This window comes from Condylura cristata, unplaced genomic scaffold (genome assembly GCF_000260355.1).
Source record: "Condylura cristata isolate star-nosed mole 26May11 unplaced genomic scaffold, ConCri1.0 scaffold00023, whole genome shotgun sequence".
NCBI classification, from domain to species: domain Eukaryota; kingdom Metazoa; phylum Chordata; class Mammalia; order Eulipotyphla; family Talpidae; genus Condylura; species Condylura cristata.
The window spans coordinates 2,104,403-2,124,384 of NW_004567124.1; the positions used below are offsets into that span (position 1 = coordinate 2,104,403).

General features: G+C 41.8%; 1 protein-coding gene across 1 annotated transcript in view; it reads right to left on the minus strand.

Annotated features, from left to right (window-relative positions):
* THSD4 (thrombospondin, type I, domain containing 4) overlaps nt 1–19,982 on the minus strand; it is a 478,159-nt gene that overhangs the window by 326,466 nt on the left and 131,711 nt on the right. The window lies entirely within an intron of this gene.

The window sequence follows — 19,982 nt, forward strand, 5'->3', positions numbered from 1 at the left end:
TGCAGGTAGCGAAAAGCAAAGGCCTTCGCACCCCAGCATCCCAGTTTTCCAAAGGAGTCTCACTATTCAGGAGCCCTAGAGGAGCCATTCAGATGGAATCTGGGTGAGACAGACTGGACAGCAAACTAATACTTGGCAGTCAGTTGATTTATCACTCAAATATTTGCTGAGCTTTCTGAATACCAGGCAAGAGTCTAGGTCTCGATTACCCAACATGGACAATGCTGCCTCACAGCTGCCATCAGGGATCGGCAATGATTCTCACCTGAGCTCCTTGACAGCCAGTAGGCCATGAGATGTTAACTTCACAGAACTTGAACTGGCATTCAAATCTCAGGCTTGCCATATTCTTATGGCGATCTCAGGCCTTCAGCTTCCACAGGCTTGTGTGGATTAAATGAAAGCAGTCATCTGAAGGATGCTGTCAGGTAATTTGCAGATCCTCTTCTTTCCCAAAGGCTCTTGACTTCAAGCCTGGTGTTCTTCCTGCCATAGACTACAGCTAACATTTTCCATACCTACAGGTGTGCATACACTCATGCACATCATCTGAAAATTAAACCACTGTTCTCTACATCTTCAATCCTCTACTCTTCAGTTAGGAATTTGTGGTCCTCATAGTGATGAATGTCCTTGCAGTCCTTTGTAACTACAGGGAGCATAACAGGGTCTCAGGCTGCACTAGGAATCGACCCTTGCTGCAGCCCTGGCATTGAGGCCGAGCCTCTCAGGGGCAGCAGCCCGGAAGGCAAGTCTGTTCCAGAAGATCCCAGGCTATAACTCCAAGGTTGTCCAATGTGACCTTGCTGAAGGCTCCAGACCCTAGCCCCAACCTCTCCTCTCTCACATCTTCAATTGAGAACAGACCTGCATTGTTGTCTGACATTCTCCTGGCCTACCTGCTCCCCCTGATAAAATATCCTTGCACATTTAATCCTATTTTCTTGTCTGTTTCTTGGAAGGTGCTGGCAAATAGAAATATACTAACTCTGTATCACAGATGGGGAGGCTGAAGTTCCAAGGACAAATAAGTAGCCTAGGGCCACTTGGGGGATGAGAGAAAAGCTGTGATTCTCTATCAGCTGTTTGTGGATGCCCCAGACACTAGTGACCTCTCTACAAAGAGCCCCGGAAATGGGCCCTGAGGTGTTTTCTATGAAGTTGTATGCCCTTTCCCATGTCCCACAACTGATTTACTGGCGGACCAAGGTCAAAGCCTAGGTTTTCAACCTCTAAATCTGGATCCCTCCTCTTCACTCTGCTTCTGAGCCAGACTGCATCAGAGAGAACCCAGTTAGAGTGTGCCCTTGCGGCTCCCCCACTCAGAGATGCCTAGGGAGACACAGCAGGTTTTTGCATTTAGTAAGTGTATTTGGAGACATTTATTTCATAAAAGTTAATCTGCTCTGAGTTGGGGCCAGCTGAGGCTGATAACTCCAAGTATCCCTGAGTACAGATGCAAAGCCATACTTCTTGCCAGTGATCTGGCTGCCTGAGATCTGTCTCAGATGAAATCAAGCACCTACATCCAACTTTCTGCTCTACTGGGGGTGGGAGGTGGGCTTTAGAATTGTTTCCCCAGTGCCAAGAAGGGCCAAGGAAGAGCAGTCACCCCTTTGCCCCCACCCTGCCCCATATCACCATCACAGGCCAAACTCCTCCCTTTCATACCTAGGTGGCTGGGGGAGACACCCAAACACCAACTCAGGAAAACCAATCAACACTGTCTAAATGACTGTAGCAGAAAACTGGATGGGGAGGCAAACAGCTTTGCTGGACAAAGGCCACTGTGGGGCATGCAGAAGACATGAGCTCAATTCTCTGACTACACCCCAGGAGACACACAAGTAGGAGAGCAAATTAGCACGAGCTTCCTACTTACTGGCCAAGTCCAGATCACACTGACGCCCCATCAACAAGCTGTGGTGTTCACACCTTTCATGTGTCAACCAACAATATCTGTTTTCATTTAAGTTACTCGCCAAACTGGCCTCTCTTCCTCATGGCAGCCAACAAAGTAATGGAACTGTGACTGCCACAGCAGAGACAAGAAGAGAGAGTGAGAAAAAGTGAGTAGCTTTACAAAACTGTATTTTTTTTTTAAAGATTTATTTATTTGCGCATACAGAACTGGGGTACAGGCCAGAGGCTCAGGGGCAGCGAGAGGTTTCACCAGAGACAGAGTGGGGAGCAGAACAGGCCGAATGACGAAGTACACTTCTGACGGGAGCAGCGGGCGGGTCAGGAGAGGTCTGCCGCACCATATGGTCACCTCTGGGGCAGGCGGGAATTGAACTCATGCGGAAGTGGCTTTAGCTTTTTAGTGCTGTGCTTTAACCTGCTGCACCACCAGGGAGGGCCATACAAAACTGTATTTTAAGTCACATGGGACACAATGCAGGGTGCTAGCCTTTGTTAGGCCCTGGAAGAACTGACTGGGCAGGAAGGAAAGGGTTAATGCTTGTTGAGGGTTTTATGGTGTACCAGACTCTATGCTAGTTAGTCTACATGCATGATAGCATCCAATCCTCACAGTAATTCTAGACAGCTGACACTATTATTATTTCTATTTAACATAAGAAACTGAAATTCAGAGTGTTGAAGAAACTTTCCAACAACGGATAGAGCCTGCATCTTAACAGGTCAATCTAGCTTCAGTTTATTCTACTGACCACCTTAAGAACTATTGACCACAACATGAATCCCTGTGTTTACCGAATACCTAATGTGTGTTGGGTGTTTCAATTCCATGACCCCATGTAATTCTTCAATAACCTTATAGATATACTTCATACCCATTTCTGAGGGGGAGGGAACTGAGACTAAGCAAAAACAAACTAGTCAAGGTCATGTATCTTTTTTGGTAATATTTATTTATGTGTACAAGAACTGGGGCATAGGCCAGAGGTGTGGACGGTGAGAAGATTCACCAGAGACAGAGTGGGGAGCAGAATAGACAGATTGACTGAAGTACACTGCTGAGGGGAGCAGCGGACAGGTCAGGAGATTCCTGCCCTGCCATGTGGGTCACCTCCCCAACTGGCTGGGAATCGAACTCGTGCTGCAGTGGCTGGAGATCACTTCACAGTGCTGTGCTTTAATCCATTGTGCCACCAGGGAGGGCCCACAGTCATGTATCTTGACCAGGGATGGGGGGATTGGATGGAAACCAAGTCTGAAGTCTCTATATGCCAAGAGTCCTGCAGGGGCAGCTGCAGCCATTCTTTCTGTGACCCAGGAGGGCATAGCAATATCAACAGTGACACTGAACGTGACTGACTTTTACAGTGCATTCACCAAGCCAAGCACTTTGCACAATCATCTCACGTAATCATCACCACAACCATCAGCTAAGCGCTATTACCTGCATTTTACAGTCCAAGTCTCAGAAAGTCAGGCCTGTGCATATAATCTGAGCAGAGCTAGAGTGCTAGCTCAGGTCTACCATATTTCCTGACAACATGGTTTCTCACAGGAGATGGCATCAATTCAATCTTTACCTTTCTTCACTCAATTAAAATATGCCTTTTGACAGATGAATTCTTTCAGGCAAGTTAAAGAGGCAATCAAGGGTGTTCCTGGATTTTATTCTGAACAGAAAAATCCCTAAAAGAATATTCTAGAAGTTATGGACAGTGTGGGTCACCCACAAGTCCAGTCATCTCTTTTTTCTAGGCGGAGGCCTCTCATGGTTGGCTGCAGACTTTCCAAGACACAGCTCTCTCGAGTCAGAGAGGTTCCAGCAGAGGCCTGAGCTCATGCTCCACCCAGCCCACTCTGTCGCCAGGCAGCCAATTCCTTGTTTTTCCTCCCATGATGATGGATACAACCTGTCAGGAGAGCTGGGAATACTTTTAGCTCCTAACTGATTTTTATCTAAATTTAACTTCAAGCCACAGCACCAGCAGAGTTGCGACCGGAGGGCAGCCAACGTTTTCATGGAGACACATCATAACGGAGTCTTGGTATTTCTCGGATGCCCTGGCTACGCCTTCAGCTAAAATGAGGCAAATGGCTTTTCAGGAAAAAAAGCTACTGGCCTTGTAGGACTAGAATGATGAGACAGTACAGCTAGCGAGAATGGCTGAGATTAATTGTAATCCCCTCATTTTACAGATGAGGAGACTGAGGCCCAGTGAGCCTGTGTAACTGCAACCTCAAAACTGGGCCATGGTTTTTTTCCCATGACACTACATCACCTCTCGGATATGCACTGAATAAATCAGAGGTGACATGAGTGGAGAGTCATTGTTTCTTATTTTATAAATCATGGAATCACATGCTCTGTGTCTCGGAGCTAATGTGTGCTGAGCCCTCATCTCCAGTAAGCAGCAGTGACTGTCTGTCTCAGCATATTTAATAAGCCCTTGGAAAGTGGACTTTTTACAAGGCTCAGAGTTTTATAAAGTTCCAACCCCAATGCCAATGTGGTACATAGTTCTCCCTGCCAGATGCTGGCTCTGGGAAGCAGGGCTCTATTGCTACTTTATTCACTGTTCTGTCTCCAGAAGCTGGAATGGCACATGGTAAATGATAACTACTAAATAGATGACTGACTGAAAAGTGAACAAAGGAAGAGAATCTTTAGGCCCAAACCTGCAGTTGGAAGGACAAGAAGAACAAAGCCACAAGCAACATTTACCCTTCCTCAGCCCTTCGCCTCCAGGGTGTACAGCAAGTAATGTCCAGCAGGAGGATTTGATGGAAAGTTTGTGCATGGTCTTAAATAGAAGGCACCCAGATGGCCTTCAGAGGGTGAGACGGTATTACTAAAGATTGAATTAAAAAGAAATAGTGGCTTCCTTGGTGGTGCAGCAGATTAAAGGACAGCACTGCAAGTGATCTGCTCCCACTTCAGTGAGAGTTCGATTCCGTCCAGGAGGTGACCCACATGGCACAGCAGACCTCTCCTGATCTGCCCGCTGCTCCCCCTAGCAGTGTACTTCATCAATCTGCCTATTTTGCTCCCCACTTTGTCTCCTGCATCTCTGGCCTGCACACCAGTTCTATGCATAAATAAATAAATAAATCTTAAAAAAGAGTAATAGAAATAGAAAGAAGAGATCTAAAGACAAGATGCCCCCACATCCCACCACCACCACTATCCTCATTACCTACCACGTATTGAGTATCTGCTCTGGACGTGATAATGACATTAAGCCCTTGACACACATTCACTCCCTGAATACACACAACTATTCTGTATGGTGCATGACATGCATTATCTCCAGTTTTTAGATGAGGAAACCAAGGCTTAGTGAAATTAAATCACTTGCCCCAGTTCACATCAATGCCGAGGCTGGGTAGAAGCTGCACTTTTGCTTCTCCCACGCTATCCACTTCCCGCCATACCCAATTGACTAAATTCTACCCCTGGCAGCTTTGCAGAGAAGTTCATGAAATTATTAAGCAGATGTTCTTGCTCTACCAGAATGCAGCATTTACTACCGAGGCGGAAATTGTTAAAGGATTTGCCATAACTTATTTTACATGCATATCATTAGACTTACTCAAGGGCAAGAAAGAAAAAAAGTGCTCAGTAAAAATCTTTCTTTCTTTTTGGCTTTGATGTCATCATAAATCCAGAGTGTCCCCCTGGACAAACTACCCAGATTCTTGGAGAAGCTTTGTTTAATTAATGTCATACTCAGAAGTCAAATGGGTTCTAATTTAGCATTTCCTCTGACTGCTTTCTCATCTGGACTTGGCATTTCAAACATTTCAACCTCAGCCACAGGTTGGGGATAAAAATCCCTGTGCAATCAGCATTGTTAGTCCATTGTGCACTTGTGGAAATAAGACTTGGCAAGATTCACCATCCTGTGTCCTTGTGCCCTGACTGGCATCCTGAAGAGGACAAGGTCTGTTATATGTCCCAACTTTGAACCTTCTTAGACCATTCTGAGGACTTCTCTGCTCTCTGGCTCATCCTCTCCTCTGTTGCCTGCCTCCCACTGAATGTGAGCTCTACACATAAAATTGGCTTCTCAGTCATCTTTCCATTCCCAGGGCCAAACTTAGCACTGTCTGGCAACAGGTATATATTCAGGAGCTGCTGAGCTGAGGACTGAAGAGGAATCCCATGGTGCTGAAATCAGAGTAACAGAATGGAAGTCATAGAAAAGAATGGATTCCTATGATGACAGAAAGAATTCTTGCGCATATTTGAGGAGAGCATTGCAAGATTGTGTAAAACCTAGAAATAATCCACATTTGAGAACTGAGAATGTAAATTATTATGTACTCAGATGAAGGAGCATAAAGTTACATAAAATGTTGCTATCTTGCATGCATAAGGTGGGGGCAGACATTTGTTTTCGGGAGGTTAAAAACAAATCTTAGTTATTATAATTATTTGCAGCCAAGCAAAGGACCACATTAGATAAACAAATATTAGTATATCTGTAATGTTAAAATTTCATGGAGGCATTAACAGGAGTTGCTTAGGGGAGCAATGATGAAAACAGGGTTGAGAAACTATTCTCGTAGAATCAGGGATCTCTGCTAAAGATGAGTGCTGAGGAGAAATACAGGTACAATGGCAGGAAGTCACTGGGAAGAGACACCCAATACACATGCACAGAGTGACAAATTTCGTAGCACTGGAAAAAATAAACCAGAATGTTCAGCAGTATTCTTTGAAGAGTGGGGTTATAGGTTATTTTTATTTTCTTCTTGCATATCTGCATTTTCTCAAGTTTCTATCATACATATTCTTTTTCTGAGAAAAAGGGCTCTATGTGTATTTTTTTAATTATTTATTTATACATACAGAACTGGGGTACAGGCCAAAGATGCAAGGGCAGTGAGAGAAGATTCACCAGAGACAGAGTGGGGAACAGAACAGGCAGATTGATGAGTTATACCGCTGAGGAGAGCAGCAGGCAGGTCAGGAGAGGTCTGCTGCATCATGTGCTTCACCCCCGGGGTGGGGCTTGAACTTGCACTGAAGCAGCTGTGGCTAGCTTGCAGAGCTGTGCCCTAACCCATTGCGCCACCAGGAACATCCCTCTGTGTATTTCTAAGAGTTAGAGTACTGTGTTTAGTTTGTGCCAGAAGGAACAGCTTCCTCATAGGCAACCCCTGGTGTTGCTTTGTTTTCTAGCTTTCTTGTATCAATCAGTTTCTCTTAATACCTCTTGATGCTCATTTGACTTCACTGGGAGGATCTGTCATGGCACTCAACACTGAGCTCAAGCGGACCTTGCTGAAGTGCTACAGCTGGTTTTCAGGGAATCTGAGGGAACAGGATGGGTTTTTCCTTTTTTTTTTTAAAGATTTTTTTATTTATGCATACAAGAACTGGGGGTACAGATGTAGTGGGGGGTGTGAGAAGATCCATCAGAGACAGAGTGGGTTGCAGAGCAAGCAGACTGACTGAAATACACTGCTGAGGGGAGCAGTGGGTGGGTCAGGAGAGGTCTGCACACCATGTGGTTCAGCTTCCCGACCAGGGATCGAACTCATGATGCAGTGGCTGCGGGTAGCTTCACAGTGCTGCCCTTTAACCTGTTGTGCCACCAGGGAGGGCCCAGGATGGGTTTTTCTAAGGGCTGCACCTTCCACCCCTCTCTGCCAATGCACCCCCTCCATTCCTCACTCACTGACTCACAATCTCATCTTCCTTCCAGTTAGTCTTACTGGGACTCAGAAGCCTCTTTTCTAAGTGCCACCTTCTTCCTGCAAGACTGGCCATGGGCAATTCCTGACCCACAGAGATTCTGTTCTTCTCAAGATCTTTAATTCTTGGAGGTGAGAACTGGCTCCCAGTGATCAGCAGCATCTCCTGGCCTGCTCCTCGCTGTGTGGTCTCCTCAGGCACTGATCAGGGCTGTGCAATCAACAGAGAAGGCCAAAGATGACAGTTTATCCCCCCTTTGATTACCTACTGGAGGAAAGTCATCCACTGTCAGGAGACACGCAGCAGCCCCACAGAAGGAACAGAAGTCCCTGCCAGCACAGAGTTGCCCATCTGGTGGGTGAGTGAACCACTGGGAGATGTCCCCTCCAGTCCCAGTCAAGCCTCCCGGTGACTGTAGCCTCAGCCCACGTCTGCCCTCCACAAGCACTGCCAGCAAGAACCATCCAGCCAAGCCACTTCTGAATTCCTGACCCGCAGGAATCTTATAAGATAATGTTTATTGCTGTTTATTGGCCTTTACATTTGGGGATGATTTGTGATATATCAACAGACAACTCATATGTCTGTGTTTTGGGAATTCTACTACCCAGTGTTGTGTGAACCAGACAGGGCTATAATATTTGAAATAGGAGGAAATCATGACAAGTCAGCAAACCCAATAGAGTGCTTTAGTCTGTTCCTTGGGTACACACCTCATCTTTTCCTGATTCATTTTTTCTGGATGGTTCTGATGAGGAAACATGCTCCAGCAAGGGTTGAGTCACTTTATCCTACAAGACTGACCTGCCCACAGTTCCACTTTATTCCAGCATCCTTGACTCTTCTCCAGCAGGGAGGCAGTAGAGTAAAACTGGCAGAGTTTTCCTCAGAGTTCCTAAAAAGTCATCAGCTCTTTCCAGGAAGAATTCCATAACACTGATTAACCTACTGTGCACTTTTAAAAACCATTATTTTTAGTATATGTAATACATTCAAACTTGATGTCAACTTAATTTGACCCATTCTAAAACCCTCGAAGAAATCTCTGTTATCATTTTACATAGTTTTTTTGTCTTTTTGTCCTTTAGCTCTTTTTTTTTTTTAAGATTTATTTATTTATTCATACAGACCTGGGGTACAGGTCAGAGGTGCAGGGGTTGTGAGAGGATTCACTGGAGACAGAGTGGGGAGCAGAACAGGCGGATCTATGAAGTATACTGCTGAGGGGAGCAGCGGGTGCGTCAGGAGAGGTCTGCTGCTCCCTGTGGGTCACCTTCGGGGCAGGCAGGGATCAAACTCATGCTGAGGCGGCTGCGACCAGCTTTGTAGTGATGTGCTTTAACCCACTGCACCACTAAGGAGAACCCTGTCTTTTAGTTCTAATGGTCTTTGTTATTAACAGTTGCAGTTGCTGATTCTGCCTTTTGTTTTCATTGTTTTTCAGGATTTTATAAAAAGCAAGGTTCTTTTTTTTTAACCCATATTAAATTGACTAATATTTTAAGATTCTTTTCAACTTGATTCACATTAGCCCATTTATTGCCTTAACAGACTTTAAGTTGTTTCAGCTGCTTTTCAGTTAAATATTTAACTTTAAATATTGTCATCAATGTTCTAGCATGCAAATACATTTATTTCAGTGTTTTTACATTCACAACTGTTTTCAATAGTCTAATACCTTATTTAGTTCTAATCTATTCTTGGAATATGATTTCAAAGTGTTCTGGAGAGAGGAAAAACTATTTTAAGTGACTCTATTAATCTTATGCTTTCATGCAGAGGGAAGACTGAACATTTTAATGAGGACAATACATAATTATTAGAATATCTTCATCCAAGCTCTAACTAGCTCAGTCAAGTAACTGAGTCAAAGGTATTTTACCTGTCAAATCTTAGCTTGCACATGTATAAACCTAGGCATCGTGTATCTTAGGTCAATTTCAGATAGTGTAGAGCAACTTCTACAATGACAGCTCGAACCTTCACAATTTTGCCATCACAGAGATCACATGTTTACATTTTTATTTTACATTCAAAAGGAATTTTATCTTACCATGGTAAATAGGAAACCTATCTTGCTCTCCATCCATGAAATGACATGATAAAACAAAGACAAAAGAAAAGAAAACTTAGCTAGGTCCGATGGAAGGATAGCTTAGTTGCAGAATTGTCAGAGACATAATTAACAACCAAGATATTTTTCTTGTTAAGAAAAAGATGTCATAGGGGTGGAGAGAGACTGAAGATGACTTCCTCTTCTAGTTTCTTGTTATGCGGGTTTCTTGTTATGTCTGGTTCCCCCTAAAGTCCAAAGTGCAGCTACTACGAACCATGAGTCTGAAATTTTCTGAAATTTTTTTCCAGCATAAGGTATGCAGTAGAGCACAGCACCCAGAAACACTTCAGGAACAATTTTGTTTGGGGTATTCAGATCTATTATTCAGATTTTCAATTTTAAGTACAGTCTGACTCTTTACCAATGCAAGGTGTACTGCATGGTATTTAAAGACCAGAAATGCCAGCAGCCTATTAAAATCTCAGTAATATCAGGGACCTATGGGAGGGGGAATAATTTGTGATAGAAAGCAGAATATTCTTTGCTGGAAAGTGGGGCATTGTGATAATACAGATTAGCATAGCAACTCTGTGGTTGCTTCAGTCTGGGGTACCTTCCAAATACACAAAAGAGTTTTCTGAACTCAAATCTTACCAAACGAAAGGCATTCTGGAATGATCCCATGAGATTGTGATGTAGTTATATATACAGTGACTACAGAATGACCCTCACACACTTTGCCTGGTGTGAAGAAAGGCCAAAGGCCAACTTGAGAGGGTGGGGGTTTTACTTAGGGGTGACCCAGCAAACTCTGAGCTCAGAAGAACTGAAGCTCCAAGTAAGCACTTTCCAAAGTACTTTCACAAAAATGTTCATGCCAAGAGATCTCTAGAACAAAAATGAAAACAAACAAACAAAACCTCAAAAATTTAAGTTCCTGTGACCCACTTGGTAAACTGTGGTTACCATAGTTCCTTCTGAAAAGCTAATATTCACAGGTATAGATCAAAAGAGCTAAGATTCCTGCAATAAATAGTTTGCTCACCTCTGTTCAATCAGACTTGTAACCTGTTGGCCAAATAAGCTTTTGTCAGTAACCTAGCAAAGGTCATATTCAGGGTCACCCTCTCTGCCTTCTTTAAGGGCACTACCACCCACAAGGCACTCTGGACCCAGGAAAAAGACAAATATTGAGTAAGAAACAACAATATACTACTTTCTTGAAAACAATATACTACTTTCTTGAAAAGTTTAACTGTTTTATTCAGGCATTAATTAGAAGATTATTTCTTGGAAATCTTAAGAGCTCTGGGACACTAGTGATTTTGGAATTCTCGTTTTATGTCAATATTTTTGGAGCTCCTTGTTTGCTTAATTAGACATAACAAATATATCTTAAGGTGTCTAGTCAACGCCATGGCATGCTGGGAAAAGACCTGAACCAAATATCAAATGCGAGAGAAAGTAGTTTTCAAACACCATTGTAGGACACAAGTGCTTATTGTTACCTCTGGGAAATCTAGCTCTAAATCAGATTCTTCCATAAACCAACACTGGGGCCTAGAGTATGGTCATTCCCATTTTACAGATAAGGAAATCAAGACTCTGAGAAACAAAGCAGCTTATTCAAGATCATGCACCAAACCAACATAATCCCTTTGTGACTCAAGGCTCTAACTCCCACTTCAGTGATCTCTCCACTTGCTGTATTCTGGAGCCTCTGCCCTCTGCCTCCCAGATGTACACCTGATGTCATCTGAGCTTTATCCAGTTGACCTGTGTGTCTACCTTTCTTCTCTTCTAATTCTTAATGCATTGCCTCTACTTGCCCTGGGATCTTGACCTTTTCCCCCCCACTCCCACCCCAATACTCACCCCAGGTTGAAATGATCTAGTGCAGTCTTGCTCTCTCTGGGGTCCAGACTGCTGAGGGACTGAACCCCAGCCTTGAGTCTAGGCCTCTGGCTCTGTGTGTATGTTGATCCAAAAGACCTAACTCTTTGCCCCATCAATGACTCTCTGGTCAGATGTGTGCATCCCTAGGAGCTTTGACCCATCAGAATATTTACTACAAGAGCCTTTGTCTTGGACTAGAAGCCTGTGATCACATAACAGGTCATGATTCCCTCCCATGAAGATTTCATCTCTCAATTGGCTGAGGAACAGAACACCCACTTGGAAAAGGCCCTGAACTAACCCAGCTCCAAACCACACCCCATTCTACCACCATCCTGACTCTCCCCTGTCTGCCACCACTGACCTCAGGCTCTTTGTGAGGGCCACCTATGCTGATTCTGTCTCACTCTGTGTTAACCAAGAGGCTCTGCTTTCTGGAGTCCTTATTTTCCATTATTCTTTGGTTTCTCTCTGGTTTATGACATGCCTCCTGGGGAGGACTTGGAAACTTTTCCTCATGAAGTTCTCTCATGGGACATTAAGGACAAATAACTCCATGTTCCATGTATCTTTCCTTCCTCTACACCCCTCTAAAAGCGCTTGTCAGGTGAGTGTTAGGAGAGAAGGACTCTACTCTTGGGTACACAATTTCCTAGCTCCTCTACTTTCTTTCTTAACAATAGCAAAATGGAAACCACAAGAAATATTAACATCTACTTAGTACTGACTGATTACCAGGCACTGTACTAATCAAGCACTTTAGATGGCTTATTTCATTTACAGGTTTGTCCTGATATGTGAAAATAGAATGCATCTATTTGGTGTGATTTAGTAGGTTAATTTTTGGGATCAGGGAACATTATTATCATAAACTCATGTTGAAAAATGCTTTTGCAACCCAGCATAACAAATAACCTACCAAATTGTACCAAATTGGGATGTTCTACTTCCTGATAATGGGGGAAACTGGTAACACCATAACAAACCTATGTTTTCACCAATGCCTACATGAGGAAAATGAAGACGAAATAGTTATTTGTCAATATCAATATTAAGTGATAGATAAGGATCTGAAACCAGACCATCCATAATCCTCTGTTCTGCTTTCCTCCTTTTAGGCAACCTCTCCCTTGAAATCATGAGGAAAAGCAAATTTCCCAATGAGTACATTTTACTAGCTTCAAGAAAAATTCCATCCTATGTACACAGAAATGGATGACAGGAGACAAAAACCCTCTTTCCTTCATGAGCACTCTTCAAATTCTCAATCACAAATTTGTTTCAGGGGTAAAGGGAACAGAGTTAGCCATTTTTGTATCAACTATTTTAGACATAAATACCCAACTTTGAAATTATTCCTTAGCAGTTTATTCAGACTACTCTTATACAAAGCAAACACTAGGCAATCTAATCTGCCTAAACATTTATATCCCACCCAATCTTTTTAAAACATTGGCTTCTGCCAACACTTTCTGAGGGACCTTGGAAGGCAGTGCCCATGGTTAACTTTGTTTTTCCTAAAAATATAAATGTCAGGATTGCCAAAGGTTTATTAGGTTTCACTGATAACTACAAAGTACAAAACTTTGGGTATTTTCCCAGCACAGACTCTTCAAGAACAGACAGTATAAAGGTCTAATCTGAGAGTCCACAGATTTTGACACTAACATCCACTACACTGTCTCCTTAGAATTCTACTGAGATGCTTGGAACATAAACCTTCCAGCTAGTTCCTGTCGCTCTGAGGACATAGCAGATCCCAGGCACAGGGAATCTCTCTGCTCAATTGCTGGAATTAAGAGCATTTTTCTTCAGGTTCAGTACTCTTCAGTCCTTCAGCCACTAGGAACCACACCTAGAAACATGATGGTTTCTTATCCCTGTTAGCCATGGTCAAGATTGGCTTGCATTGCATTTAAAGTGCCAAAATGACATCCAGGCCCCTGAAAAGTAACATCCAGGTGTACTATTTCACCCTCAATAAAGGCAGACCTGTGTTTAATCAACAAACTCCACAAAAGTCTAGGAAAATTACCTCAGCGATTCCTTGACTTTCCCATTCATTTATTCACTCTCTTGCCAATCCAGCTTCCCTCCCTCATTTCCATTCTTTTCCTTTCCCTTACTCTTTCCTCTTCCTCCTTGCCTCCCTTCTTTCCTCTTCTCCTTCCATCCTTCCCATCACTCATTGAACCTCTACCATAAGCCAAGCACTGTGTAAGTGCTAGGATGCTGTACATATTCAGTAAGCCTGGTCCTGCTTTCATGATGAATTACTTATGGATCTGAGTAAAAGACTCCCATATTTATTTGTTTTTTACATCTAATTCTTCTTCTGGAACATGGGCTATATTTCCCAGAATCTCTTATTACCAAGTGAAATCACATGACTTAACTGAATTCTGGCCAATGGAAATTGGGTAGAAGAGATGTAGGCTATCTCTAACCTTGGCAATGAAACCTGCTGCCAAGTTCCATATGCTTTCTCTCTTCCACCATATATAGCTCTATAACAGAGGACCCATTGGATCCCCAAGGAATCGAAGATCTATAAAGTTAAAGGTGCACAAATGCCTAAATGATTGTGGAACAGGGTCCTGCCATCTACCCACAGATCTGGTACATGCTTGCAAAATACATTTAATTGTATTATACTCTGTGAGTTGCTTGTTATGGCAGTGAGTCAATCCTGATCAATACAATCAGGACATTAAGTAACTGGTTATAATTTATTTTCTTTGGCTAAGGTTTCTTCCTGGAATATTTATCATTTTGCCCAACTGGAAGTTTCCAGAATTGACTTAATCCTTCATATAGAAAGCAATTAATAGATAGCAGTTTATTGTTGTGCCTATAGAATTTATCAAGGGTTATTTTTCAGAAAACTGTATACGACAGAAGCAGCATGAGAAATCAGTATGGAAAAGAGGGACTATTCAATAAATGCCAAGGCCACTTGAATAACAGGAGGAAAATTAATATTAGATTCACAATTCACAAAACACAAAAATAAATTCCAGGTAGACTAAAAACTTAAAGGTAAAAAACAAAGCTTAAAAATTTTAGAGGTATAAATAGGAGAAAGTTTAACATGAACAGTAGGGAAGAATATCTTGAATAGGATATAAAAGTACAAATAAAAAGGAAGATATTGGGAAAAGCTGATTATGTTTAGATACAAAAATAGATAACAAAGTTTCTTAGCAATAGCCTAAAACAAGAGCCAACAGTCTATGGCCAGGGGATCATAATACGGTTTTCTACCTGCTTTTTGTTAATAAAGTTTCATTGGTGCACAGCCATGCCCATGTTTATATATTGTTTATGGTTGCATTCATGTTATACTGATATAGTTGAATAGTTACAACAGACACTATGGGCTACAGCACCTGAAATATTAACTGCCTGGCCTTTTGCAGGAAGAGTTTGCTGCCCATTGGTTTAGAAGTCACCTGTAATAAACATAACTGACAACAGATTACTGTGTGTTCATTTCACTCATGCATATTGGGAACATGATCTATAGAGCTTAATTGAAAACAGCCTAAGTGTATATTAATGTGGAAATAAATAGACACAGTAAAGTAGTATGTAGCAGAAATGAACTATATTTGCATGTATTTACAAAGAAGAATTTCAACTGAAAGTTGCAAAAGGTAAGTCATAAGTCATAAACCATTAATACATGCAGGGATAATATGCACTGCCTTCAAGATAGTAAATTCTGCTAAGGAGGTTAAGGGTGAGATGAAATGAAGAGACTTTAAGTTATTTCTGTGACTTAAAATTTGTATCATCCAAGGCAAAATGGCAGCATGCATTCAATATTAGTAGTGAGTCTACTGTGTTTCATTATTTTCTATATTTTCCTCTACATTGAATTTTTTTACTTAAAAAATAAATTTATTAAAAGGATATAAGGCAGCCCAAGGTACCAATGGAGAAATACCTTGCAGTCCTACATATTTTCAAAACCAGTTATTCATCAAAATAAGGGAGAAACTGCACGACTATGCTGTTACATTTGAAGTTGAAATAACAATATAAAAGAAAAGCATAAAAAGTATAAAATAGAGCTCTCTCTGGTGGCACAATGGGTTAAAATACCACACTATGAAGCTCTCAGGAGCCACTAAAGCATAACTTCTATCCTGGCCAGGGAACTGACCCACATGGCACAGCAGACGTCTCCTGACCCACCTGCTGCTCCCCTCAGCAGTGTATTTCAGTACATCTGTCTGTTCTGCTCCCCACTCTGTCTCTGGTGAGTCCTCTCACCCACCACACCTCTGGGCTGTACCCAGGTTCAGTACAACTTGCATAAATAAATAAAAATTTTTAAAAAAGTATAAAAGAGAAGCCCAGATCACTGCTACCAGGTAAGCCTTTTACATATAGTTGTCAAATTACAAGATAAAGCCAGTGTGTCCCCAAAACTTGCGGAAGTGTAGCTTTGGAATAACACCAGTTTTGCCACTTATTAGCTGCCATTTCAGCTCCCTAAGCCTCCTTTCTTTTTGCCTAAGAATAAAGATAATATCTACATAATAGGTTTGTTCTGAAAATTAAAGAAGATAATCCATGTAAAGCACTTCATAGCATGCACACACATACTAATTGCTCAGTAAATGACAGATCTTATAACTACTATTTTAGTATTAGGTGTAAAGTGTTTGGGCACAGATTGGTTCAGTAAGACCAGCATGAATCAGAAGTTTCTCTCAAATGTGACATTTGCCAAGACTTGGCAAGAAAGACTTGGTTAGACTTATTTTTTAAGGTAGTCTATGAAAACCAAGAAATTAACAAGTATCAAGAAGAACCACAGAAGGCAGTTGTCTGCCTGGAATCTCAAGGACTGAAGTATTGGGAGTGTGAGTTATTTCCAGCAGCACCAAGGGAGAATTTGCCCTGAACCAATGGGATGAGTGTCTATTTTTTGGACTTGTGCTTTCCAATCAAGGGAAGAGAAACATGAGACAGACATCAACACATTAAGCTCTCTTAGGCTTCCTCTGCTCAAATTCAATACTAGAGCAAGGTTTTAATAAAAATTCTGTAATAACTTGCCTGCTTTTACATTATGATGTGATAGTCACCACCCATCTAAGTAACTGAGGCCAGTCCCTCAGGTGCTATATGCTGCACCCTAGTAAAACCTTGGACTCCAAGACTTAGGGTGTTTCCTTGGTCAACAACTCTTCCCATAAGTGGTCACATCATTGCTGGGACAATTAAATGCAACCCTGCACAACTCCAAGTGATATCTGGAATACTGGTTTATTCTGGACTACACCCAGTGCATTTTTTTCCTTTACTAATTTTAACCTATAGACTTTCACTATCATAAGTAATGAGTTCCATGATGCCATCTAGCAAATCATCAAGTCTTGGGACTCCCTACACACTTAGAGGTTCAGAATTCTGGCATATCCAGTGTACTTAACATGCAAATAAATTACACAAAGGCAGAATGGGGGTAAAATACTAACTCATATGTGGGAAAGATGGGCCCTGACACACAGATCCTGTGGCCATGGCTGTAACTCAGGCAAGATAGCAATGTAAGGACCAAGTTGAAGACTACCTGAGTGCTTTTTGTCAGCCAACCTCAACAGCTCAGCAGTGAAAAAGGGCTTCCAGTCAAGAACCACAACTCTCACAAACCAAAACCTCAGAGAATTCCCAAGAAACAAAGGAGGTAAGTAGGCCCCAACCGTAGAAGGGTTTTCCAGGAGTGAGATCTGCAGGATGAACTGTAGAGTAAGATGTAGAGAGAACGTCAAGGAGAAAATTCTGGATGGAGCCTGAGTATCCTTCTAGATCAGAGCAGAACATGGGGCCAATTTAGAAATTTAAGAAATATATGCTTGCACCTCTGACTGCTATCTCCAAAGACAGATCCATGAAGGAGAGCACAGAAGGTATTGATGTATGTGTCACTCGGGGCCCTACAATATGCTTGCCTAAGGACATGAATAGTTGTAACTGCAGGACTTCCTCATTCTCTCTCTCTGTTCACCTGCACTTGGAAGTGTCAAGACAGGAATAGAACATGCCACACCCCAAGTTTATTTGACCACAGAGTTCCCATTCAAATAGGGTGATAGAGATCAATTGCTGTCAGATGCCAGGTGAGAAACACTGTTTATCCAGTAAAAGATGAATTGATACTTAGTGAAACACCAACATGTTATTTCAAAACTCTGTTTCCCCTATAAGCCTCATGTCATGAGTTGCTTTATTTCTTTTGCTTCTTAGCAAAGATACCCCAAAAGCAGGAAGAGAAACAGGAAAAAGCAGATTTGAAGAAAAATAAACCTGGGCGTGACCTCAGTTTCCCCAGCTGTGGTGATTACATGTCATAGGGTTGTTAAGAGCATAAAAATAAGATAAAATCTGAGTTACCTTACAACAAACTTGCCACAATGGAAGACATCAGTTAATAAATATATATACTCACACATATACATATATACACATATGCATGCACACATAATACACTCACATTAAATTATACAATATATGATACACAACATATTATGTACATATACACATATTATAAATTTATGATGTATACATACATATATGACCTATAATTTATATATATGTGTATGTATATGTATAATTTCTCCCCCCTACTCTAAATCATTAAGCTTTCAAACTCTTACACATCTGTTTGAGAGAGGAAAGCAGGCACCTCACATATCCTAAAGTGTTATGGGAAGGGGTAATTTCAGTCAGCTACACACAGTGGTGGTTGTGATTGGGCCAACCCAGGACCCAGGGAACCTGGGATACCTGGGATGGTAGTGACGGGAACTCCAGAAGGACATATTTAGGACTGGTTGTGGGGGTCAGCCTTTATTCCCAAGGGGGGCCATATTTATTGGCACATTTAGGTATTCCTGAACTATTACAGTAAGCAGCTCTTCCTCTACTTATCTGCTTCTCAGGTTATTAATCCTCCAGGAACCCAGAGTCACCAAAGGAAGGGAACTCAGAGAGGCAGAGTACCTTGAAGTATACAATATTGGAACTTAAATGTATCTGGCCCCAAACCCATGTTAACCAATGCCCTCAACTCACTATGAGCTCTATCACAATAGGTACCATCTGCTTTCTGTCTCTGCAACAGATTCCTGGCTTTGAGGTAACTGCTCACCCAACTCCCCAGTAAGAATCTGGTACTGGATGGTAACTGAATGTCAGTTCCTATCACTTCTTATCACAGTCCCACCTTTCCATCACTTTTTATCACATGGCAGATGATAGGGGGTCCTCAAGTATGTCCTGTGGGAACTGGTAATATCTTGGGCTGGAATTTGTACTTTGGTATATAGAATGGGAAGATGCATAGAGAACAATGTCTTGTTCTAGGCTCGTAGAATATCAGCAAAGTGATTTTCATGTCCTTTACACCCATCAACTCTGGGGCCAGTCCTTTACTCCTTAAGGTTTCCCAAAAAATCTCTATACCCACATTTTACCAGCAGCAGAGCAGTTGGGGAAAGAGGTTAAAAGAATATATGTAGACACACTAGTGATGGATGAAAGAGAGGTGTTACAAACAAGCTTTCATGTGCACAGTGCCCTGACCAAGGAAATAGTCTTTATTGGATACGTGATTTTGACAGCATCTGGATCCTTTTAGCAGACATATTTAGTTCATAACAACATGAGATCATGATGCAGGATGATTAATGAGCTCTTTTATTCTATCACTCTTTTTGCATAAATCCACAAATCTGTTAGGGAGGCTAATTAGCTGAGATGGGGAAAATTTGCATTTTGCTTACTTATTTTTCACAGGGACTGCTTACATGGACTACATTTGACCAGGAGCAAGTCTGGGGACATTGGAAACTCCTCTAGGCATCTTCCAAATTCACAGCACCTGAATTCTTAGAAAATAATTTCCAGGGTCTTAGGTAATTCTCATGTGTTTTCCCAAAGGGAAATAGTGATCTAATCCTCAAGTTGAAAGAGAAACAGCCAGGAAAAAGAGAATAAAACTGAAAAAAAAAATTACTGTCAAATATATTTTTAAATATTCAGGATAATCTTGTATATTGTAATTGCCCTGGAAATAGAATCATTACTTTGTAATACACTGGGAATAGAATCACTATTTTCTATGTGGCAAATTTTAGGATAAGTGACATCACTATTAATTGCATCCAGGAAGATTTAGAGTCTGAAGTAATATTGTCAAGGCTCCATGCAAGCCCTGAGATGCCCAGGATCTCTCCTCCCTGTCTCTGTTCACCTTGTGACGGGCAGTACAGACAGCCTGGGGCCACCCCAGTCTCATCAATGGACCAGGCTTTCTCACAGTTCACAGGGTAAGAGATTCTGGATTTTTTTTTTTAAAGATTTATTTATTTACTCATACAGAACTGGGGTACA